Here is a 10,288-nt window from a genome sequence, read left to right as displayed (position 1 = left end):
TCTTCCAAACAAGAACCCGTATACGAAGCTTTTGAGAACATAGCTCCCCTCATTGAATGAGCCCAAAAGATGGAGACATCAATACCAGCTTCAGACAACAACCGTTTAATGCAAAAAGTCCCTGAAGAGACAGGGTGGAAAGGTTTCTGCAAGGAAATTACCAATTAACCTGCCACATCATTACACAATTCACAAGTACAATCCTCGAAACATTTGAAGCATTTCGCAAAACACTCTTTCTGATGATGTGGATGTTAGACCTGGTATCATTGGCGTGAGTCTCCCTTCCATTTTTTATGGATTGCCTCCTCTGTTTTGATATGTTTTTGCTGGATTTATGCTTTGGGCACTGTGCCACTGCTAATCAGTGCCACAGTGCAAGTGCTCCCTATGTTAAATTGATGTACTAATTGGTTCTTCCATGATTGGGTCATTTGATTTACTGTCAGCCCCTAGTACAGTGCACCATAGGTGCCTAGGGCTTCTAGATCAAATGCTGCTGGTGGGCTTGCAGCACTGGTTGTGCCACCTACAGAAGCAGCTTGTAAAGTATGTCTCAGGCCTGTCATCTTAAGGCCTGTGTGCAGTCTGTGGCTGCCAAGTCGACTTGGCAAGTGCACCCACTTGCCAGTCCCTAAACCTTCCCTTTGCTTCATATTAGACACCCATGGGGTAGGCCCAAGGGCAGGGTGCATTGTAAGTATAAGGTAGGACATGCCCTGGTGTATGTAGCATGTCCTAATAGTGAGTTGCAGCCATTTGCGTATTTCACTATTGAAGGCTACCTGTTCTCCATAGGCTAGAATGGGCAGTTAGATTATTACATTCTTATAATCCTAACTGACTCAGGAAAATGTTAGAAATTCGAATTAATTATGCCTGAACTCAGAATAATAAAATACATCTTTTAGTGAAGTTTGTTTTAATATTCTGTATTTGAAAATATCACTTTTAGAAAGTAGATATTTTCTTGCCTAACTGACAAGGGCTGCCTCTGCTAGGTTGTGTATTCCTTGTCTGGGTTTGTGAGTGACAGGGCTGGGGAATTCCAGGAGACAGGCTGGGGCAGCCCGATGGTGAATAGAGAGATCTGCATCTAGATGGGAGGGAGGGGTTGAATCTGGGACCTGAATAGGGCAGTGCCTTCCCTCTACAATGCTGGCTCCACCTCCTGTGGCTTGTCTGATGTCTCTGCCCTGCACTGTGAAAAGAGAGAAGGAATCTTGTCAACAAAGTGTTCCAGAGATGTGCCTTCCCTCCCCTGTGCAGGTTTCACCTCCTGTGGGGCGGATGATGTCTCTGCCCTGCACTGTGAAAGGAAAGAAGGAGTCCTGTAAACAAAGTGCTCAGGACTGGTTTGGACTAGGCAGAGGCCTCTCTGTCTTCAGAGATGAAAGAGAAAAGTAGTATAAATACTGGGACCCAGTCCCAAGAACTTTAGATCACTTCTGGGAACAAGAAACCTTTTGCCAAGGAGAAGAACCAAAGGAATCTGCAGGAGTTAGACCTCCCCTCTGGCAGTGTGTTGTTTGCTGGGTTGACCTGCGGTGGATTCTTCATTGCCAAGGAAAGGATAAGGAACCTTTTAAGGACTTTCATCATCTTCGGAATATTCTCCAAGGGCTTGAACTGTGCTTGACTCCTGCTGCAGTGTCAGGGACAAAAGACTTCACCTCCAGCTCCCCTTGTGAATTTCCTTCCTGGGAATTCTCTCTACAGACATTTGCATGTCGCTGGGAGCTGGAAGCGCGACGCATCGAGAGGAAGCGTGTCGCCACAGCAGCTGAAATCATCGCCTCGCCGGAGAAGCGCGCTGCCGCCACATCTCCCAGAACCGCGTGTTCATCGAAGTTGCCTGCTGTCGCATCACCGGAGAAGCGTGACGCCATCGAGAGAGTTGCCATCGCATCACCAGAGAAGCGCGTCGCAGGGCCTGTCGCGCCTCCAAAGTACAGAGTCATCGCAAGGCTGCCAGGGCATCATCGCATCGTCATCGCATCGTCGCATCAAGGGCGCCTCTTCTCGCATCGAACCAGGATCATCGCATCGCATCAAGGCGCCATCTTGCACATTGCAACGGGCCAACAGACTGAGAGCCTACGCATCACCTCCGCACCGGTAAGGATCACAACGCATCCCCTACTCTGCACAAGCATTGAGGCAGGACGCAACCTTTCACCCGGATCACGGAACCGACGCATCTCCCCTTTTCCGAGCCTTTTGTTGACTTTGCGTTATGCATCCAGGTACATTGTTGAGAACTTTGTCGCATTTACCATCAACTTGAACTAAGCAACTTTAATCATCTTTAAGTCAACTTTAAGTATAGTATTGTGGATTTTTGTCATTTGTGGTCGTGTGTTAAGTCTATATAAAAAATACTTATTTTTATAAAACTTGTGTTGTGTCCATCTGTAGTGTTTTCACTGTATTACTGTGTATGTTCACAAATGCTTAACACACTGCCTCTGAGATAAGCCTGTCTGCTCGTGCCAAGCTACCAAGGGGGTGAGCAGGGGTTATTTAGGAGTGTAATCCCCATGTCCTGACTTAGAAGTAAGGGTCCCTATTTGGACAAAGGTGAATACTATTGCCAACTAGAGACCCCCAGATCTAACAGTGGAAAAGTAAGATAACTCACGGATCGGGAATTCGTTTTAGTACGCTGAGAAATTAAAAAGAGACTCACAAAGGAGTAAATACTGTACCTGCCATATCCAAGAGACCCATCTGCAGGAAATAGGCACAGCAACAGATTTTCACCAACGGCTGCTTACCCGAAAGTCCTTCATTCGTGGGCCAATCTCTGAGAAAACAAACTACAATATCTACATCCCATGTTATGGAATATCTGGATTTTTGGTTGACGAACCAACTGAATACCCCTCAACAGTTTGGAAACAAGGGGATGTTCTCCCACAGGTTTACCATCCAGATGAGGATGGCTGGCCGATATGGCAGAATGTATTTTATTAACTGTTCTATATGCCAGATCCTGACTCGAAACCTTCAATAGAAATGTAACAATCGTATGGATACTGGATCCCAGGGGATCCACTTCTCGTTCACCACACCAACGAACCCATGTATGCCAAGCTGATTCATAGCCTTTGTGCGTAGAAGGAGCACAAGATAGAGACAGGAAAAAATGATGTCCTGTGGAACTCCTGGCACTTGCCAACGTCTCCGGAAAGTCTCCAGGCTATGAGGGACAACATCTCCTGCTTCACTACCAGGTGTGGTACCCCATCGGATCGAGAAGAAGATCCGGACACGAGCGCAGTCGCACCGGGGTGCACACCACAGGATTAAGGTCACAGAAAACCACGACTGTGCCTTACAATTGGGAGTAATTAAAATGATCTCTGCTCTGTGGCGGTGAACTTCCTGGTTATTTTTACAAAATCTTCTGTTTTCTCTACCTTTGTAACCCTACGAATCAACATCCGGCTCCCTTTCCACAGCCTCTGAAGCCCCGCCTATGCTCCCTCCCTGTTGTATGTTGTATTTTAACATTAAATGTCAGTTTAATTGTTGGAATGCAGAACCATACACCCCCCAATCTCACTGAGGAAGCCACGCCCCTGGATTGATCCTCAGTCTCAGGGCCTGCATGGCAGAGCCTGGATCTCAGAGGGACAAGTCTAGACCCCTGGCTGGTTCTTGAAGCAGGATCTTGCCCTCAAGGTAGACTGTCTGGCACAGGACACCCCTGAGAGAGACCCCTCACTCGAGACAGGGAGAGGGGCAGAAGCAGCCCGAAGACGCCAGCTCACCTCAGAGGAAGCAGACACTTTCCACTTCTTCTCACAAACACAAAGTTTGAAACTAGGTGTTTCTCCAGCTAAGCACAATTCTCCCTAAGCTCTGCAAACATGGAGCTGTAAGCAGTTTTGCCTCTTTCTATTGCCTGGTTGTGCGCTGTCAGCGCTTCTCGCGGAAGATATCATCAAATAATCCTCATCCCCTGAGGATGGGAGAGAGGAGTAGAGGGGACAGTGGGAGGGGACAGAGGGAGGGGACAGAGGGAGGGGGCAGAGGGAGGGGGCAGTGGGAGGGGGCAGAGGGGGGGGACAGAGGGAGGGGGCAGAGGGAGGAGGCAGTGAGAGGGGACAGAGGGAGGGGGCAGAGGGAGGGGGCAGTGAGAGGGGACAGAGCGAGGGGGCAGTGGGAGGGGGCAGAGGGAGGGGGCAGAGGGAGGGGGCAGAGGGAGGGGACAGAGGGAGGGGACAGAGGGAGGGGGCAGTGGGAGGGGACAGAGGGAGGGGTCAGTGGGAGAGGGCAGTGGGGGTTCAGAAGAGGGGGCCATAGGAGGGGTCAGTAGGAGGGGGTCAGTGGGAGGGGGCAGTGGGGGGTTCAGTGGTAGGGGCTGTGAGAGGGGTAAGTGGGAGGGGGCGGGGGAGGTTCAGTGGGAGGGGGCTGTGGGGGTTCAGTGAGAGAGGGCCATGGGAGGGGTCAGTGGGAGGGGAAAGTGGGGGGTTCGGTGTGAGGGGGCTGTGTGAGGGGGCTGTGCAAGGGGGCAGTGGGGGGGCACTGTGAGGGGGCTGTGGGAGGGTTCAGTGGGCTGGGAGCTGTGGAGGAGCAGCATGTCCACTACAGACAAGGACCTGGAGGATAGCCGAATCAGAGAGTCTTGAAGCTTGGGGAGTGAAAGAGACTGAACCAACCAAGATTTAATAAAAATTTTAGGGATCCGCTGTCATTCTTTTATTTTACATCATTCAGTTTCCAACCCTTTAGTAAAATGTTTTAAGTGAGGGGTTGTTTATCACAACTTCATGTTTGAATCACCCAGGGCTTTAAGTGGGATGGGGAGAGGGGGTCTCTCAAAGGTGCGTGGCCAATGTAAATAAGGGCGTGGCTTAAAACACATTAGAAAAAACTGTGTTCAGCATAGTGTGCTACCTGACTGGTATTATGCTGCTTCTGTCATTGCATCCAGATATATAATTCAACAATTAACATTATAATTACAATAAATCACAACTATTGGCTATATCAATGGTTGTTAGATAACCTCGGGCCGATCGCACGTCCCCGTGATGGCGACGATACATTCGGATGTCTGCCCTATCAACTTTCGATGGTACTTTCTGTGCCTACCATGGTAACCAAGGGTAACGGGGAATCAGGGTTCGATTGCGGAGAGGAAGCCTGAGAAATGCTACCACATCCAAGGAAGGCAGCAGGCGCGCAAATTACCCACTCCCGACTCGGGGAGGTAGTGACGAAAAATAACAATACAGGACTCTTTTGAGGCCCTGTAATTGGAACGAGTACACTTTAAATCCTTTAATGAGGATCCATTGGAGGACAAGTCTGGTGCCAGTAGCAGCTGTAATTCCAGCTCCAATAGCGTATATTAAAGTTTCTGCAGTTAAAAAGCTCATAGTTGTATCTTGGGATCGAGCTGGCTGTCCGCCGCGTGGCGAGCTACCACCTGTCCCAGCCCCTGCTTCTCGGCACCCCCTTGATGCTCTTGTCTTGACTGAGTGTCCTGGGGGTCTGAAGCGTTTACTTTGAAAAAATTAGAGTGTTCAAAGCAGGCTGGTCGCCTAAATACTTCGGCTAGGAATAATGGAAAAGGACTCTGTTTCTATTTTATTGGTTTGTGGAACTGGGGCCATGATTAAGAGGGACGGCCGAGGGCATTTGTATTGTGCCGCTAGAGGTGAAATCCATGGACCGACGCAAGACGAACCAAAGCGAAAACATTTGCCAAGAATGTTTTCATTAATCAAGAACGAAAGTCGGAGGTTCGAAGACGATCAGATACCGTTGTATTTCCAACCATAAACGATGACAACTAGCGATCCAGCAGCATCATTCCCATGTCCCGCCGAGCAGCTTCTGGGAAACCAAAGACTTTGGGTTCCAGGGGGAGTATGGTTGCAAAGCTGAAACTTAAAGGAATCGACGGAAGGGCACCACCAGGAGTGGAGCCTGTGGCTTAATTTGACTCAACACAGGAAACCACACCCGGCCCGGACACGGAAAGGCTTGTCAGATCAATAACTCTTTCTCAATTCTGTGGGTGGTGGTGCATGGTCGTTCTTAGTTGGTGGAGCGATTTGTCTGGTTAATTCCGATAACAAGCGAGACTCCTCCATGCTAACTAGTTACGCGACCCCCAGAGGCGTCTAACTTCTTAGATAGATAAGTGGCGTTCAGCCACACAAGATTGAACAATAACAGGTCTGTGAAGCCCTTAGATGTCTGAAGCTGCACGCGCGCTACACTGTACGGATCAGCATGCGTCTACCCTTCACCAACAGGTGCGAATAACCTGCTGAATCCGGTTTGTTATAGGGATTGCAAATATTTACCATTAACAAGGAATTCCCAGTAAGTGCGGGTCATAGGCTTGCGTTGATTAAGTCCCTGCCTTTGTACACATCGCCCGTCGCTACTACCAATTCAATGGTTTAGTGAGGTCCTCGGAACAGCCCCACCGAGGTCAGCAACGGCCCTGGTGGAGCGCCGAGAAGACGATCAAACTTGACTATCTAGAGGAAGTAAAAGTCGTAACAAGGTTTCCGTAGGTGAACCTGCAGAAGGATCATTAATGGCGGAGCAGCCTGAGTGACCGACGTCGCCAGCCCGAAGCCCTTGGCTGCCTCCTGCAAGCGCACACCGTAGGCAAAGGGCCCATCCCTGCCCTAGCGCGTCCTGGCCGGCGGAGTGGTCCGTCGCCTCATTGGGTGCTCGGGTGAGGACCAGGCCTTCGGCGGGCTTCTTCCACCGGGGAGGACCCGACCGACACGCAAGGGATCGGGAACAGGGGTGGCCCCTGTCCCTCCCTGGGAGGGTCACAGCAGTAGACCCTCCCGAGATGGAACCCAAGCTCACTCGGCATGACCTCCAAGGTGGGGGGAAACCAAATGGCAGTGCATCATCAGGCTGGAAATACCCCCCCTTGAAAGGCCCTGCAGCCGACTGGGCTCTCTGGCACCCATGTCCTGGCTCCACTGGGATCAGGGCGACCGAAGAGTAGCCCTTCTTGTGAGGCAGGGTGGGCCTGGAAGAGATGGGGCCAAGGGCCTGAGAGTGGATCCCGGCTCCTCTCGGTGAGAGGCATGCGAGATGGGGAGCTACCTGGCTCTTCCCTTACGGCGCCTCCGACCCGGGCAAGGGTGGGGTGAGCTGAACAAAGCCAGCCCACCGGCATGGCATGGGCCGCCTGGCGATGGATGGCTGATGGACGGCTGATGTACAGGTAGAGCGACCCACCCTTGTTGCCGGGTACCCGGTTCAACCTGGTCCTGTGTGGCCGGGCTAAGGGCTTTGAAGACTTGTGTGGTCCCCCTCGGTTACTCCAGAAGGAACTGGTGCCTGCGGGGCTGCCTGCTCCTGATGCTCTGGGAGGTCCCTTCCTTGCCCACGGGTGAGTGGGTATGGGGGCTCCAGGGCCAAGCACCTGGCAATGGTTCTTTTCTCCCAATGGTGCAGTCTGATTCCCAGAGCGTATGGTGGACGGACAGCGTCGCCTTCCTCCCGCCTCTCCTGCACCCGCAGCTGGGCAAACGTTTTTCAAAAGTTGCCTGTGACTCTTGGCGGTGGATCACTCGGCTCGTGCGTCGATGAAGAATGCAGCTAGCTGTGAGAATTAGTGTGAATTGCAGGACACATTGATCATCGACACTTCGAACGTACCTTGCGGCCCCGGTTTCCTCTCAGGGCTACACCTGTCTGAGGGTCGCTCGATCATCAATCGCCCCAGGGTTTTCCAGGGACGCAGCTGGGGGCGTCACAGGGTTAGCTCCGCTTCCCTTCATCCTCCCATAAGGTTAGACCACCAATCGCCCGTGGCAGGGTCCCTCGCCGGATCCTGCTGCAGAGGTATGCAACCTGCACGCCTAGCCCAGAGAAGGGGTCTGCCAACTGGTCCATCCCTGGCCCATCCCGGGGCACCTGACTGCGTGCCACGCATGGCTGTCTGTGGTGTCCCACCGGCTGCCTGCATGCACGCACCACGGATGCCCACCTCCGCGGCCGGCTTCCTGGGGAGGGCAAAACCCCTTCCAATATGGGGAAAAAGGGCTCGCGCTGCCTGGATGCAAGGCCCCTGCTCCGGCAGGGGCCTGGCCTTCCCCAGCAACCCCCTTTTCCAGCATCTTCTACTGACTATGACCTCAGATTAGATGTGGTGACTAGCTGAATTAAAGCATATTACTAAGCGGAAGAAAAGAAACTAACCAGGATTCCTCAGTAACGGCGAGTGAAGAGGGAAGAGCCCAGCGCCAAATCCTCGCCCGGGGGCAGCTGCGGGAAATGTGGCGTACAGAAGACCGACTCCCTGGTGTCGGCCAGGGGGCCCAAGTCCTTCTGATCGAGGCTCACCTAGCGGACGGTGTTAGGCCGGTAGCGGCCCCCAGCGCGCCGGGATCGGGTCTTCTCAGAGTCGGGTTGCTTGAGAGTGCAGCTCAATGCGGGTGATAAACTCCATCTAAAGATAAATACGGGCGCGAGCCTGATAGCCAACAAGTACCACAAGAGAAAGTTGAAAAGAACTTTAAAGAGAGAGTTAAAGAGGGTGTGAAACCGTAGAGGTAAATGGGTGGGGTCCGTGCAGTCCGCCCGGAGGATTCAACACGACAGGAAGGTCGGTGGCCCGGGAGCTCCAGATCCACTCCGCAGGACCAGTGCCAGGGTCCTACCCAGCCCCGCAGGGTGCATTTCCTGGACGGTGGTGCGCAGCGACTGGCTCCGGGCCGGTTGGGAAGGCTTCAGGCTGGCAGGTGACCCTCTCCTCCGGGGAGGGTATTACAGCCCCTTGGCAGCAGCTTCGCTGTGTCCGTGGGGCTCATGGAGATTCGACCTCCTCCGCGCCCTCCCCCTCATGCGGTCTGTTCATGAGCCTCATGCTCCTCACGCGGTCTGGCGTAGGAGCATGAGGCGTAGCATTTTGACACATTCCCAATTCTACCACTAACGGTAAATCTGGGAACGCGGCAACATCCATGGGTGGATGTGCGGGACCACTCAGACTCCACGCATGGAACGACTCCCGGGGGCAGAGTAACGCAAAGCAGACATTTGCACTGCCTTGTGATACTCCAGGTTTATCAAGCCAGGCACTGGCCTTGCGTGGCTTGGTAACCCTCATTATAGGTTGGCATCACCCTGGCAACACAAAAGCATTGATAAATATGCCCCGGTGTCTATAACATGAGCACCAGTCAGATAAGACACCTCCCCCCAACTGTATGGAGTCAGAAAAGTAAGTGGAGGAGCTAAAGTGGCAGCACTGCAAATTCCTTTCTTCAGGGCACTTTACGACCACCCGTGAGGTGACCATCCCTAGTGGACCCTCCTTGAACTGGACGTGGAATATCAATTTCTTTCAAATTGTAAGAAAGGGACAACGCATGTCTATGACAGAGATCGGGTTAAGGAAAAAGAACGAAGCCCCTGGCCTAAGATTTCAAAAGTTATAAACAATCAACTTTTGAAAAGAGGCTGCTCTGGTCAAATAAATGTAGCGGGCGCTATGCCATCCGCTGAATGTAGGAAGGTCTCTACTGCTGATGATTTTTGCACTGCCAACCCTATTACTATCCGTCCTCTGATGGACCTTTCATCCCGACTGAGAGGTGAGGGGAGCAGCCAAACCGGAATGTACCAAGGTCCTCACCATAGCCAATTTAGGGAGGAAGCTCAGTGACTGGGGTCCTGATGAGCAGGATTCCAGTCAGACTATTCCGAAAAACAGTATGACACCAGCAAAAAGTAGGGGTAACCATGAAAGCAGACCCTACTTTCTTACAGAAGTATTCCCAAGTTTATGAGAAACCGTAAACCTTCGGAATGCTTCAGAATCATAAATGTTTTAACTTCTCCTTTTTTCACTTGCTCCGTGTGTGCAGCATTCCGCAGCACATAGAGAAAGAGGATAGGTTTTGTGCAGGTAGGTGTCCCTTCTTGCACAACATCAATCGACTCCGCAACACAGTCATCCCTTCACCATGGCGCAAGGGTGCCTGTGTTGGCGGGGCAGTCATTGTGCGTAGAGGAAAAATACAAGGGGGCCTATTCATGAGCCCCTGACAACAGTTTAACGCTGCTGGTGCATCCATTTCTTGATGTACTTGCAGCGTGAATTTTGGACCACACTGCACCGTTTTTACAAAGTGATGCATCAAGGCATATGCGTGACCTGGTAAAGCTTTGTGCCACATTATACCTGGGTCAGGTATGATGTATGCAGAGTGTGCATTCCCACATAACAAAGCCTCATAGGAGTGGGGCAGTACAATAAACAATATATCAGTTTACACTGCGATAAGTG

The 10,288-nt window shown here is 51.8% G+C and overlaps 1 non-coding gene and 1 pseudogene across 1 annotated transcript; both read left to right on the top strand.

Annotated features, from left to right (window-relative positions):
• Positions 1–4,788: 4,788 nt before the first annotated feature.
• LOC147718340 (18S ribosomal RNA) lies at positions 4,789–6,565 on the top strand (annotated as a pseudogene).
• A 980-nt stretch (positions 6,566–7,545) lies between these two features.
• LOC147718339 (5.8S ribosomal RNA) lies at positions 7,546–7,699 on the top strand. The gene has a single exon (XR_015295300.1). It is a non-coding gene; the product is annotated as a 5.8S ribosomal RNA (ribosomal RNA).
• Positions 7,700–10,288: the final 2,589 nt, after the last annotated feature.

Source organism: Lissotriton vulgaris, chromosome 4_1 (assembly GCF_964263255.1).
Source record: "Lissotriton vulgaris chromosome 4_1, aLisVul1.2, whole genome shotgun sequence".
Lineage (NCBI taxonomy): Eukaryota > Metazoa > Chordata > Amphibia > Caudata > Salamandridae > Lissotriton > Lissotriton vulgaris.
The sequence above is the reverse complement of the archived record's forward strand: the minus strand, read 5'-3'. Positions and strand labels throughout refer to the sequence as shown.